Source organism: Thamnophis sirtalis, unplaced genomic scaffold, assembly GCF_051295495.1.
Source record: "Thamnophis sirtalis isolate CommonGarterSnake01/CBP01778 unplaced genomic scaffold, rThaSir2_p1.2 scaffold_5, whole genome shotgun sequence".
Classification (NCBI taxonomy): Eukaryota; Metazoa; Chordata; class Lepidosauria; order Squamata; family Natricidae; genus Thamnophis; species Thamnophis sirtalis.
Window position 1 is genome coordinate 106,955,194 of NW_028261385.1, and position 15,141 is coordinate 106,970,334.

A 15,141-nucleotide genomic window follows, 5' to 3' on the forward strand; every position below is an offset into this window, starting at 1 on the left:
AATTCTTGGAGGCTTTTATAGAGTATAAAATGAACTCAAATTTAAAACTTATTTTTAATTATTAAAATATTTTAGCATTCTTTCTAAACACATCAAACAGAACATTTTTTATTCAACATTAAGTTATACTAAATTATTTTTAAATAATTGTATTACACGTTTTACAAAATGTTTTACATAATTTATATACCACTGGCTTGGAAATTAAATTTAAATTGGATTACTTCTGGGTTTTGTGCATATGTTACTCTGCACTGTTGCAGAGCCACATAGAGATAAAGAGAAAAAAAGAAATAAAATATACACTGATAAATTTATTCTGAAAAAAATAGAATAAATATATTTATATCCTGCTTTTTGATTGCTCATAAAAATACACTTCTCAGACAATGAAATTGCCTTTAGAGTTTGCAAACACAAAGAAGCAAACGGTTCTACAAAACCTAACAAAACTACATTGGTTGCCTAACGGTGCAATCCTGCACTTTGAAGTTACCAACTGAGAAACAGAAGGTAAAATTTGTTACACTTATACATAACATGGTATAATACTGTATATTGATGCCACTGTATCTGCCCTTAAGATATTGCCATAGTACAGTGGCCAAAATCAGTCACAGACTTAGTTGGTGAAAGGGAGGGGGAGAGGGAAGAGGTGCCAAGAAGGAACAGACTTACACAGAATCCTACATTATTACATGATATACATTCCGTCTAAAACTGGAACTGGCACAATGAAAATGGACTTAATGGAGAGAGAAAAATTAACCAAACAGCATTGCCATAAATACGCATTGTGAATTGTTGGCCAAGACTACACAGCAACTCTCTAAGAACTCCAGGTAGGAAGCCAATGTCAGATGATAGAGTGCATGACATGGAGCTTTTGGGCCTTTTTTAAAGGAGAGGTAGTTGCATGAGGGAAAGAGAGCAATGGGCCCATTCAGTATTTGAGACTCCCAATTATTGGGTAAAAAAGAATGGAGGTAAATAGACACTAATTTAGGATGCAAGAAAAGTGAGAGAGAGAGAGAAGTCCAATTCAATATTCTGTAATTGGCATCCTCAGCACCTGAAAAAGGCCTTTTGGGATGAAAACCTACTGATATTATTTTATACATATAATTTTACCACTCTAGTGCTGTGTCACTTATTATGTTTAATTTAGCTGCTAATCAAGTCATAGCTCTCTATTGTAGAAGCTGGCACCACACAGTCCAAGTGACCAGGCCAAACGAATGTAGAGTCCTCATCTACCTCCTCCAACTACCTGCTGGCATCAGATGAGCTCTTGTGCTGAAGAATATGGGCAAAGCCTAATTATATGAGTAATCTCCATGTTGGCTAGGTTTAAACACTACGGACAATCGATGTTTGAGAGGCTTGTTGTATGCCTTCCACTTCTAGGCAGTAAATTTTGTAATTGAATTTTGGGCTGATATCTCCTCACCAAAAGAACTATTATTGATACACATTCATAGGGCCCAATTAAGTCATGAGGTTTTTTTTTAAGTATAGTTTATTGGAGAACACATTTATTGTGTTCAACTGTTCATATAGTACTTAAAACCAAATGTTTCATAATTATAATTTAGTGCAACCTGTGTAATGAACTTCTTTCTCTCCCCTTAATTCAGTCTGGAAACAGCAGGACAGGCTGTTTGTTCAGTGTCTTCAAAAGTGCAGCCTGCAGGTAAGAAAAACTTTCAGAATCCCACTCTATTTCAGGAGAAGAGAGTTGTTTGTCTCCTGAAAGACTGAGTTCTCCTATAGGAAGAACAGTAGGAAGCTACCGCCCAGTCTGTGGGAAACTGTTTTCCCTGAATTTTCTGATGTCCCAGGGCTCTAGAAAGGAAGAGACCGTACAAGTATGGGCTCTGGTAAGAGACAGATTCCAAAAGTAGTAAACCTGAGGAGATTTACCTTGTTACCTTCCAGCTATGCTTGGGTGTCCTTGAGAAGATCTATGGAAGCAGAAGACTCCCTTGTTTGAAAGAGGAATAGTGGTATACGTTGTTAGATGAATGGAAAACCCAGCATGTTGATTCCCTCATTATGAAGTTCTAATTCAGAACATCAGATCAGGCTGTTGTCTTGTTGACTTCAACTGAGCTCCCTGTTTTGAGAAATGAGTCAAGCAAGACAGCCTGTATACTACCCACAGACCATCTCTGCTGCATTTACTGTGTAGGTGTGGCAATGGTTATGGATGCTTTTCTCTTGCTCAAACTCCCTGTTTGGTGCTCCTTGGAGGGGATATTTTAAGTGACAGACCTCACTGCCACTGCTGATTGGGCACAACATTTTTGAGACAGCACCAGTAATTCAATGTGATATGATTATTTCCAGGCCTGAAAGTACCCCAGTCAAAGCAGTTTTAGCATCCATATACTTACACCCTTCTCTAGCTGGTTGTGATAGGTGAACACAACCTGATTCCTATCATGCCTCTGTTCTCAATAATTTAGCCATCACATTTTTCACCATATTCGGGAATGATAAAGCCCAACATTATTTATTTATTCTGAAGCTATCCTTAGATAATATAGGAAAAAACAGGGTAAATATTTTAACAACAGCATACTTATGGACAACTTAAGGCTGGTTCGCTCATGATCCAGTCTTGAGATGAAGGAAACATTATAGGGAAAAAATGCTGCATGGTGCAAATGGGGACATGGCTACAAGACAGAAGTTTGGAGGGCTGCCACATTTTGTAATGCCAAGCATTATAATGTATCATTTTGCACTGATACACTAAAAGGATAGTAAGTACCATTCAGATTTTAGAGAATCTACTTCTTTTGTCTCTGTATTTTTTTTAATTGTCCATGTAATGAGCAGGCTATAACTAAACTGCCAGTGTAAAGTTCATCTTTTCCCCACCCTGCCAATGTGAATAGTGGAGCAAAGGTGGTATTCAGCTGGTTCTGACTGGTTCTGGTGAACTGGTAGTGGACATTTTGAGTAGTTCGGAGAACTGGCAAATACTACCTCTGGCTGGCTCCACCCCCATCTATTTGTTGCGTCCTGAGTCCCAGCTGATTGCCTGGGTCTTCTTTTGTTGGCCTGCACAGGAGAACAGAGCTGGCAGGCAGGTTAGTGGGGGTGGGGGTGGAATAGGGATTTTGCAGTATCCTTCCTCTGCCACACCCACCAAGCCATGCCACGCCCACAGAACCAGTAGTAAAAAAAAATTGAATCCCACTCCTTGACTGGAGAGCCAGTTTAGTCTAGTGGTTGAGGCACCAGGCTAAAAACAGAGAGGTTGTGAGTTCCGGTCTTGCCTTAGGTACACCATAGCTGGGTGACTTTGAGTCAGACACTCTCTCTCAGCCCTCAGCATGCAATGGGAAACTACTGCCAAAAATGTTGCTAAGAAAACTGCAAGGACTTGTCCAAGCAGTCGCCAAGAGTTAAGATGAACTTGAAGGAACCCACACAAAAAAAACACAAAAAAATATTGAAATTTAAAGCAGCCAATATTCTATCTTTTACTTTCTGGAATCAGCCTTTCTGCAGGTTTTGAAACTGCTAGCAATGTCAGTGCAAATATTTGTCATGGAACAATTTTCAGGTAACTCTATTTATCTACTTAACACCATCTATTGACTACTCCAGTTTTAAATAACCTTGAAAGACACATTAACAAAGAAAAGAAAGGAAAATAGATTGGCAAGCCCTATAATTGAACCACGAATTCCTAAAATGCCTTTTGAAAAACTATCATACCTTTATTGCATTATTTCAAATTTATTTATTTTTTAAACAAAGTTTAAATTTTCAAAATAAACTTTGAAAAGGTGTTAAGGCGCAGAACTAGAGGGAGGCAATAAAATGATATAGATAGACATGGATTTAAACTGTCTTGTAAATTCCTTTAATTTTCCTTCACAATTTCCTTTCTGTAGTCAAATTCACACCAGAGAACCCAGGCCTTCCCTTATTAACATTTTATTTCATACTATGGTTATCAAGAAGGAACTTTCACTTCTTAACACGCTTAAGCAAATAAAGTTGGTCTTTCTCACCTCCAACCTGGCAAATCGATGCATGTCCTTTGTACTCTCCTCATCAGCAAAAGACTCACGTGGGCAATTATTCTCAGCATGAAACAGAAATAATGTGGTGAGACCTTGAAGAGACATGGATACATCAGAAATGTTTTTTCTTCTCTAGACTGGACATCTCTTTTTACACATACCACACACAGACACGCACACACACAAAGAGAGAGAGCTTTGTGGAACTAGTGAGATAGTTGAACGTCCCTACCTGGGGTGAGTTGAAAGGCAAAAATTTGTGGGCTCTCAAAGAAAAAGATTTAGAGGGAGAGAGGCCTCCCTTTTATAGAAAACATGAATAAAAGCCAGCCCTGAAGGGTAAGAATAGTGTTGTGAAATATCCTGATATCAGAATGATTATGAATGTGTTAAGTTTCCAAAGAAAAAAACTGACTCTGTGGTAAAAGCAAAACGGTTTTTGGAGTTCCAAACAAACACCTCCCATCCTTCCCATTGCATGATTAGAATAGCAGAAGCTTGAACTACACCATTCTGTGAGAGAATCAATTACTCTGAAAGCCTTTTAGCTGGCTGGGGGATTCTGGGAGTTGAAGTCCACAGGACTTAAAGTCACCAAGGTTGAGAAACACTGTTTTAGAGCATAGAGCATCATTTTTTTTTAAAAAAACACTTTCCTTTAAAAAATGCCAAAAGGGGAAAGTGGGGGATAAGAGAACAATAGTAATAAAGAGAGACAAAACTCCTTCCATATCCCACCCTCCTCTCAATTTGCCTCAAATATGCCTTTTCCACAAATAAAATATACCACTATCCCTTCATACCTTTATGAAAAAAATATTTCCATGAGAAATATGATGGAAATGGATTTCCAAGGAAAACATGGTAAATTGAACCATCTCAGCAGTGGACTTGAAATCACCAATAAAGGCTTCAGATAGTTGTTCCTTGCAACTGGAACTTTGCAGGTAGGAAGGAAGGATAGAAGAAAGTTTAGACAGAAGGAAAGATAGTAGAGAGTTTAGAAGGAACTAAAGATACCAGCTAAGGAGAAGAACACTTGAATGTGACTTACTGATACAGAATGGAGCAAAATATTTTAATAATGGATATATTGAAGGACATTTTTGAGTGATGGACTCAGAAGTTAATTTTAAGAGGGTCTGCTTCTAAAGATGAACTATGTTTAAAAGTTGTTATAGAAAAGGAACATGTTTTACCAGACAGGACAGCCTAATCTAAAAGTGGATTTGAAAATGACAAGCTATAATAATGAAATGGAAAAAGATGTTAAATTGGATATACAAAAGAAAACTAGCTGGCATCTTAATAATTATAAGATAATTGATAATTTTTTTATACTGGATATACCAAAGAGGCTTGAGAGTTTTGAATAATTATTTTGAAATGGGACATTAGAAAAAATTGAGCTCTAGGACATTACAATCTTAACTAAAATGAAGATTATTAAAAGCAAAAGGAAGGAATATACAGTATGATAAAGTTTTTTTAATTAAGGTGAAAACAGATATGTTGTTACCTCTGATAATCCTTAATGCACTTTAGCTGACATCAGGACTGAAATGATGATGCATTAAGGATTTGTTTATAGAGAAGAATTGGGATAAGAGTCAAGGTAAAGGTTCCCCTCGCACATATGTGCTAGTCGTTCCCAACTAGGGGGTGGTGCTCATCTCCGTTTCAAAGCTGAAGAGCCAGCACTGTCCAAAGACCTCTCCATGGTCATGTGGCCAGCATAACTAAATGCCAAAGGCACACGGAACACTGTTACCTATTGACCAAAGGTGGTCCCTATTTTTCTACTTGCATTTTCACATGCTTTTGAACTGCTAGGTTGGCAGAAGCTGGGACAAGTAACGGGAGCTCACTCTGTTATGTGGCGCTAGGATTCAAACCACTGAGCTGTCAAACTTTCTGATCGACAAGCTCAGTGTCTTAGCCACTGAGCCACCGTGTCCCTTGGGATAAGAGTAGAAGAGATCATTTGTTGCATTTTAAGAGAAGATTATAAGTTACAAAAGAACACAGAACCCAGGTTTAGAAAAAGCCTGGCATATAGGTGGTACTGGACAAAGAAGGAAAAAGGAAATGGCAAGTGAATGAACCAGAACCCTATCTTCATTTCACGCTATAAGGAAATGATTGTGCTGCCAGCAAAAAACCAAGGGTTCAGTTCTGACCTTGTGGATCGCGGTGCCTGGAAGTAGCTGTTTCTGAGCCCTTAGAGGTGGTCCAGGTCAATAAACAGGTACTGCAAAGATTCTAGGAATACTGTATGGCATTAGTGTCAACGGATGTATTAGCAGAACCTTGCAAACTTGTCCAAAACCTTTTTAAAGAACAACATGGAGCAGAGGAAGTAGTCAGTTAACTAAGGTATGTAGGAAGCACACCACAATAGTAATGGGGGATTTTAACTACCCTGACATCAACTGGGAAACAAACTGTCAAGCATGCCTCCTTCAATATCCAAGAAAGGAAAACCTCAACTCCATTTTAACAGAGATAAAGTACTTTTACTAGATATGAAGTGAAAACAGCAAAAGGAAAGCAAGATCTGAGCCAGAAAGGCGGGAACATATACATATCAAATGTTTACCCAGCACCATCCCCCAATTCCCCAACCCATTGTCCAATCTGCAACTCCCTAAGGTGTCATGTGGGGTGCATCTTCATACAGCCTCATCAAATTGGTATGCGAAACGGTTGGCCTTGACCAAGTCCAAACATCAGCCACCAGCATGTGCAGAAGATGGTGAGAACACGACTCCTCCAGTACAATATAATTCTCTTCCCCAATACTATGCACCCCCCATTCCTATGGCAGCCGTTAGCAAGCAAATGTAGCAAGCAAAACAGAGGCTGACATCCGGCCCTCCTTCAGAGATATCACCCCTGCAGGAAAAGAGAGAGGGAAAACAATGCAAAATAACAACATAGTATATACATCTATCATAAAATCAAAGCTTATCAGGATAGCTGGTGTAGAACTTCCGCAAAAGTCTGGGAGCCCTAACATGAGATTTGTCAACCCATTCAGCCTGGGAGGGGGGAAAATGTTTCTAGGAGACCAAATACTGAATGCGACCCCTATGTTTTCTGAAGTCCAAGATTTATTTAACTTCAAAATGTTGCTCTCCCTGAATAAGAAGAAGGACTGGAGGTGAAGGTTGAGGCAGACGAAATAAAGAGGTGTGCTCCGGTTTTAAGAGGTTCACATGAAATACAGGATAAATTCTGCTAAGGTTCTTCGGCAACTCCAATTTCACTGATACAGGATTTATGATTTTCACAATGGGGAACGGACCTACATACTTTGGGCCCAGCTTCTTCGATTTTTGGGTGGTTTACAGGAACTTGGTGGACAAAAACACCCTATCCCCAACTCTCTTACTCTTTTGGCTTTGTCCTTTTCTTATCCGCTTGTTTTTTGTGAGCTTCGTGAGCCGCATCTAATGCTTTGCGGGTCATGGGCCAAAAGTGCCGAAATTGATCACTCCATTCAGATAAGGATAAAATGTGCGGTTTCTCTCGAGGCAATTCAGGAATCGGTACAAAGTCCTGACCAAACACTACTATAAAAGGGGTCATGCCAGTACTGCTGTGAACAGAATTATTGTACGCCACCTCTGCATGTGGTAAAAGTTCCACCCAATTATCCTGTTGATAAATGATGAAACATCAAAGGTACTGCTCCAAAACCGAGTTAGTCCGTTCACAAGCTCCGTTAGTCTGAGGATGGTGGAGCTTAGCCCCTGGGTGGAGCCAATCAATTTCAGGAACTCTTTCCAAAAGAGGGAGGTGAATTGAACCCCCCTGTCTGAAATTATGCATTCAGGTACACCATGTAACCTATATATATATGAAATAAACAATTTAGCCAAAGACTTCACTGACGGGATCTTGGAGCAAGGCACAAAATGAACCTGTTTGGAAAACTAATCAGTGATAACCCAAATAATGGTATATCCCAGACTTTCCAGTAGTTCAACAGTAAAGTCCATTGAGATCTCCTTCCATGGGGCTCCAGGATGGGCAACACTTTGGAGGAGACCCAGGGGCTTTCCTGGTGGTCTTTTCATGGCTGCCCAGACGGGACAACTGGCTATGTAGGACTCAATGTCTTTTTTCAATGAAGGTCACCAAAACTGCATCTTAATCTAATGCAAAGTCTTTACAAATCCAAAATGGCCTGCCATTCTCGAATCGTGGGCCCGTAGCCCCCACCCAAGCCAGTCCATCCTTCATGGTGCATTCATCAGAATGTTTCTTGAACCAGTCATTGGATTCAAGACCCTCCTTGAATTTGTTCATTACGTCCATATTCACATCCAAGTCAGCTGGGTTCTGGCTTCTAGTAACCATTGGGGCAGCTAGATTCTTAGCTGGGATGACTGGATGAACCATGCTCAGTTTGGAACTATTGTACTGGGGAAGCCTGGACAAGGCATCAGCCATAAAGTTCTTCCCCCTGGGATGTATTTCAGGGTAAAGTTGAAACAGTTGAAGTGTTGTGCCCAACGCACTTGTTTAGGTGACAATTTATGCGGGATTTTCAACGCTTCTAAATTTTTATGATCAGTCCATACTTCAAAAGGGTGTTTCACCCCCTCCAGGAAGTGTCGCCAGGTAATCAAAGCCCATCTGACAGCAAAAGCTTCCTTTTCCCATATGGCCCATCTCCTCTCTGTCTCTGTAAGCTTACGTGAGGTGTAAGCGCACGGTTGCAATTTACCCTCACATAAGGGTGCTGGGTAAACGTTTGATATGTATATGTTCCTGCCTTCCTGGCTCAGATCTTGCTTAATGTCAAGCATGCCTCCTTCAATATTCAAGAAAGGAAAACCTCAACTCCATTTTGATAGAGATAAAGTACTTTTACTAGATATGAAGTGAAAACAGCAAAAGGAAAGCAAGATCTGAGCCAGAAAGGTAGGAATATATACATATCAAACATTTACCCAGCACCATCCTCCAATTCCCCAACCCAATCTGCAACTCCCTAAGGTGTCATGTGGGGTGCATCTTCAAACAGCTTCATCAAATTGGTATGCGAAATGGTTGGCCTTGATCAAGTCCAAACATCAGCCACCAGCATGTGCACAAGATGGTGAGAATAAGACTCTTCCAGTACAATATAATTCCCTTCCCCAATACTATGCACCCCCCATTCCTATGGCAGCCGATAGTGAGCAAGCGTAGCAAGCAAAACAGAGGCTGACATCCGGCCCTCCTTCAGAAAGAGATATCACCCCTGCAAGTAACAGGGAAAAAGCAGAACTATTTAACTCATTTTTTTGCATCTGTCTTTACACAAAGGGATAAAACAGTCCAACCTATCAAAAACAGCACCACAAAAATCAGATTAGGAACACCAATTTAAATGGGGAAGAAAATGGTAAGTGAGCACCTGTCTACCCTAGACGAGTTCAAATCACCAGGACGGGATGGATTACACCTCAGGGTTCCGAAGGAACTGGCAGATGAGAGCTCAGAACCACTGAACTATATCTTTCAGAGATCCTGGAGCACTGGGGAATTGCCAGAGGACTGGAAAAGAGCTGATGTGGTTCCCATCTTCAAAAAGGGGAAAAAATAGATCCAGGAAACTATAGACCTATCAGTCTGACCTCAATACCAGGAAAAGATAATCAAGCAACGAATTAGTGAACACCTAGAAGTAAACAAAGTAATAGCCAAAAGCCAACATGGGTTTGGCAAAAGAAATAATGCCGGACTAATCTTATTGCATTCTTTGACAAAGTGACAAAATTAGTGAACCAGAGGAATGCCGTTGATATAGTTTACTTGGACTTCAGTAAGGCATTTGATAAGGTAGACCATAACCTACTACTAGATAAAGTAGAAGAATGTGGGTTAGATAGCATCACCACCAGATGGATTCGTAACTGGCTGATCAACCACACTCAATGTGTAGTCCTCAATGGAATTGCATCTACATGGAGGGAAGTATGCAGTGGAGTACCCCAAGGCTCTGTTTTGGGTCCAGTACTTTTCAACATCTTCATCAATGATTTGGATGAGGGAATAAATGGGGAACTCATCAAATTTGCAGATGACACCAAGCTGGCAGGAATAGCCAACACTCCAGAAGATAGACTTAAGATACAGAAGGATCTTGACAAACTTGAACATTGGGCACTATCTAAGAAAATGAAATTCAATGGTGAAAAGAGTAAGGTTCTACATTTGGGCAACAAAAACAAAAACAGTATAGGTGGTACCATGCTCAACAGTAGTAACTGTGAGAGGGATCTTGGAGTCCCAGTGGACAACCATTTAAATATGAGCCAGCAGTGTGCAGCAGCTGCCAAAAAAGCCAACACAGTTCTAGGCTACATAAACAGAGGGATAGAATCAAGATCACGTGAAGTGTTAATATAACTTTATAATGCCTTGGTAAGGCCACACGTGGAATACTACATCCAGTTTTGGTCGCCATGATGTAGAAAAGATGTGGAGACTCTGGAAAGAGTGCAGAGAAGAGCAACAAAGACGATTAGGGGACTGGACACTAAAACATATGAAGAACGGTTGCAGGAACTGGGTATGTCTAGTTTAATGAAAAGAAGGACTAGCAGTGTTCCAATATCTCAGGGGTTGCCACAAAGAAGAGGAAGTCAAACTGTTCTCCAAGGCACCTGAGGGTAGAACAAGAAGCAATGGGTGGAAACTGATCAAGGAGAGAAGCAACTTAGAACTGAGGAGAAATTTCCTGACAGTTAGAACAATTAATCAGTGGAACAGTTGCCTCAGAAGTTGTGAATGCCCCAACACTGGAAGTCTTTAAGAAGATGTTGAATAGCCATTTGTCTGGAATGATATAGGGTTTCCTGCCTAGGCAGGGGGTTGGACTAGAAGACCTCCTTCCAACTCTGCTATTGTATTGTATTGTATTGTATTGTATTGTATTGTATTGTATTGTATTGTATTGTATTGTATTGTATTGTATTGTATTGTATTGTATTGTATTGTATTGTATTGTTTCTGTTTATTAGGATTTATAGGCCGCCCTTTTCCCTGAGGGGACTGTATTGTATTGTATTGTATTGGATTGGATTGGATTGGATTGGATTGGATGACACAACTTAAACAATTTTTTTTAATTAGATGAACATTAAAAACATTGGACATAGCACAACATTTCTGGCATAAACGTTTCCATACAGTGATTAGATTTTACAACAATTACATTTTATATCCATTACATAGATGTATGTAGTCAGTCAGATTACCTGTCCGTTGATCCTTTCTCAGAACTGTTCTGAGTCTTCCTCATACTTATTTTTTCCCCCAGTGAAGTAACTGTTTCATCTCTCCCACTCTCTATTCAAGACTGAAGCTAAATTCCTTGATGCTGATGCCTGCCATGGAGAGAGAACATGATCAAAATGGGCACACTTCCCCCCTCCAACCCCTCCCCCAACAAGAATGACATGACCATGGTACTTGACAGAAAGAGCCCTGAGTGTTGCATTGATTGCGAATAGCACAATCTGCATAGGATGTTTGGGATGGGGAAATTAAGAGGTAGAATTATAATGTACACCATCTTAAACTTCTGAATGAAAGGCAGGGAATAAATGTAGTTAACGATAAATGTAGTCAAGCCAGTAACAAATGGAGCAGGGTGGATTTAAATCATGACTTAAATCCCTAGTAAAAAGGCTCGATTTAAATCAATTCAATTTAAAGCATAATTTTTAAAGAGCAACTGTCATCACTGTCCTGCAGCGGCTCCTTCCCTGACGTGCTGGTGTCTCACCAACAGTCCTATTCACTTTAATGGGACGGCTTGTGATGTGACAGTGACACAACAAGGTGAGGGACATGGTAGGTGGCAGGTGAGTGGATGCCTGTTAACAGGTGCTGCCATGATGAACCTGAAATGACTGGTGCTCTTTAATATTATATTTATAAGCTGCTTAGAAGGTTTCACTGTCATTTTTACTGCTTGCCCTTCCTCCTCCCACTTAGAGCCTGGTGATACAGATGCATTTCTCTTCAAACAATTATATAGTTTGTAATGCATATAGATTTGCAAAACAATGGGATAAAGAAATATTCCTGAACTTTGTTTTATGATTTATCTCATTGCTACTGTGAAATTGTGTGAAAGCATCAATACAGTACATGTTACCTCAGCTTGCAGACCTTGGATTCACTGAATGAATTTACAAAAAAGGGAGATATTGCAGAATATACAGCCTGATGCTACATAAGCTAAGCTCCATTTCACGCTGAATAAACAAAATTATTAATGTATCTTAAATAGAAAATGATCTTTAGATAGATTTTTACTCCAAAGGCATTTTATTAAAATAATTTTGATTTAAAAAAATCCAATTTAAATAAAAAATGATTTAAATAAAAAAATCCAATTTAAATTTAAAAAAGCAATTTGTTTTTATTTTATTTTTTTAAAAACAATTTTTATCCACCCTGAAATGGGACCATGTGAAACCTCTTGTTGGCAGAAACAGTGGAAAATCTGTAATGTGTGTGGCTGCTTTCAAAAATTATTAAACTTGCATATAGAAAGATCCCAGGTGTGATCTGACAAGTGCTTTGGAAAGTGCCAGTCGGGCCTCATGGTGCAAGCTTCCAGAAATATCTGCTCTGTCCTGCAGCGTATGCCAAAAAGGCCATGGATGGTAGTGCCTGGCAACCTAGTGGGAGGGCCCTGCTTGCAATAGCCTAAAATGGCCAGTACGAACTGGACGGATCCCAGCCCCTGGCTGTGTCATCAATCAAATGGCCAAAGACGTATACTGATCATTTCAGCAGCAAAGACTAAGTCACTTTACAACTGGAACATGTCAAAAAATGAAACGGTGATTGTGTGCCACAGCTCTAGGCAAATGAGGAAGTGTGCTAAAAGATAAGATGTTGTAAGATTTATGCTAATCAACACACATGTGCTACAAACTTCCTATTGTGCTGCAATTGCACAGGAGAATGGAAAGTTGTACATTGTTTCAGCTTGCTTTTCTTTTGTGCAATTGTATACATGTGCTGATTTTTTTTAAAGCTGCTATAATATTATTACTGTTCCACTTTGTTTTGTTTTAAGCTCTACGGTTGCATGTACATTTGAGCAGCTGAAATTTGCTTTCTATTCTTAAAATATAGGGTGTCTGCTGAATAAATGTCCAGAATAATTTAAATATCACAGCTTAGCTTCTTTTCCATTCCTATGATTAGAAGGAACAGATGTTATATCCAGCTCTTACATTCTTCATGCGATTCACCTGACTATGCAAAAACTATGCAGAGAAGGCCAATGGATACAGATTTTCTTAAGGAACTTGTTTCGCAATTCAATTATTCATTATGTAGATTTAGGGAGGAGGGAGAGTCTCTCCTCTGCAGAAGTATGGGTAGCATTCTTATTAGCACTTAGCTATAGCAATAGCATTTAGACTTATATACCACTTTACAATTTTTTACAGCCCTCTCTAAGCAGTTTACAGAGTCAGCCTATTGCCCCCAACAATCTGGGTCCTCATTTTACCCACCTTGGAAGGATGGAAGGTTGAGTCAACCTTGAGCCTGGTGAGATTTGAACTGCCAAATTTCAGGCAGCCAGCAGTCAGCAGAAGTATCCTCCAGTACTGAACTCTAACCACTGCACCATGTGGCAGATGCATTTTCCATTCAAATCTGTGCCTAAAGCTATGTTTACAGACTCACCCCCCCCCCTCTTGCACAGGCTCTTTCAGGAAGCCATTGGTTCTATACCAGGTGCAAGAAGCTTCTGCAAAGGTTGTGACTCCTCTTTATTCTAAACCAGTGTCTTTCAAATTTGGCAATTTTAAGATGTATGAGCATTCACTCTTAAATTTCTCAATCAGCAATTCTGGGAATGCAAGTCCACATATTTTAAATTTGCCATGTTTGAAAAACACTGTTCTGCACCATACCAAGATAATGTCAAGGTGACCTGGAATGTCAGTGTGTGGCAAAGGCAGAGAGAGTGAAATTGAAATACTGGCACCGTACATTTGAAGCCCTCCGGGATGAGCAAAAAGACTGAGAGGGAGAGGAAGTGACTGATGTTACAACCAGAAGTCTTGAAGAAAGGAGAAACATTTTAAAAAAACTGAATTTCCAAGGGTGAACTGGGACTTCTTTTTTTCTTTATTTGCAATGTTATATCATAGTTTTGCAGGTGGTTGTTGTGTTGAGTTAAGGTGTGTATAGTAGCAAAAGCATGGGGAAATGTTACCATGGTTTGTGAAGCAGTATTTTCAATTGCCTTGAGAAGGAAACCCCTGTCCCCCAATACAGAAATAATAAATGATAATTGCATTCAAGCATGGAAAGCTTTTTTCCTTGATTCCAAATTAGTAACTTTCATCTAGACCCAACATCTTGCAAGTTTGAGCTAATATTGAGCTACACCTTCATGAATAGCTAGCTCTTGCATAATTTTGCCTGCAAGTTTAGCTAGAAAATATTAGATGCGGAACTAGACTGATGTTGAAGTTTTCAGTAGCTATCCATGACCCACAGTCTGATAAAGGATGAATTAATGGTCACCAGGGAGCTGCAGCCCATCAAAACTTTCCTCGCAGGCTTTCCTCATAGTCAGCTGCAAACAACTGAATATAACCTAATGGGATTGAGATTCATTTATATTCAAATCATAAATTCCCCTCTCACCTCTGAGATTTCTTGATTTCTCAAGTTTTGTTCCTAAATATTTTCCTTAGCTTTCACAAATCTCTGCTTTTCTTACATTAAAAATATTTAAAAAAACATGCTGAGACAGCAAAAACAATTCAATAATATTTATCCTCTTTGTCCAGTTACGAATATCTTAAGAGATGGATGCGGATTTTAAAACTAGAACATAGAAGATAAACAGGATTAAATTAATTCAACTCTATGATTGGTTTTGATTTATTTCCTGCCTTTGTATTTTATATCTTACTCTGAGGTAAGATGGGTGGCTAATCAATTTTACAGATAAATAAAATATTTTACAATTCAAGGCGCCCCACTTCATACTTGTTCATCCTCTTGTTTCCTCCATAAACACAACGGTATAAGTTGGGTTGGGCTGGGCTGAGAG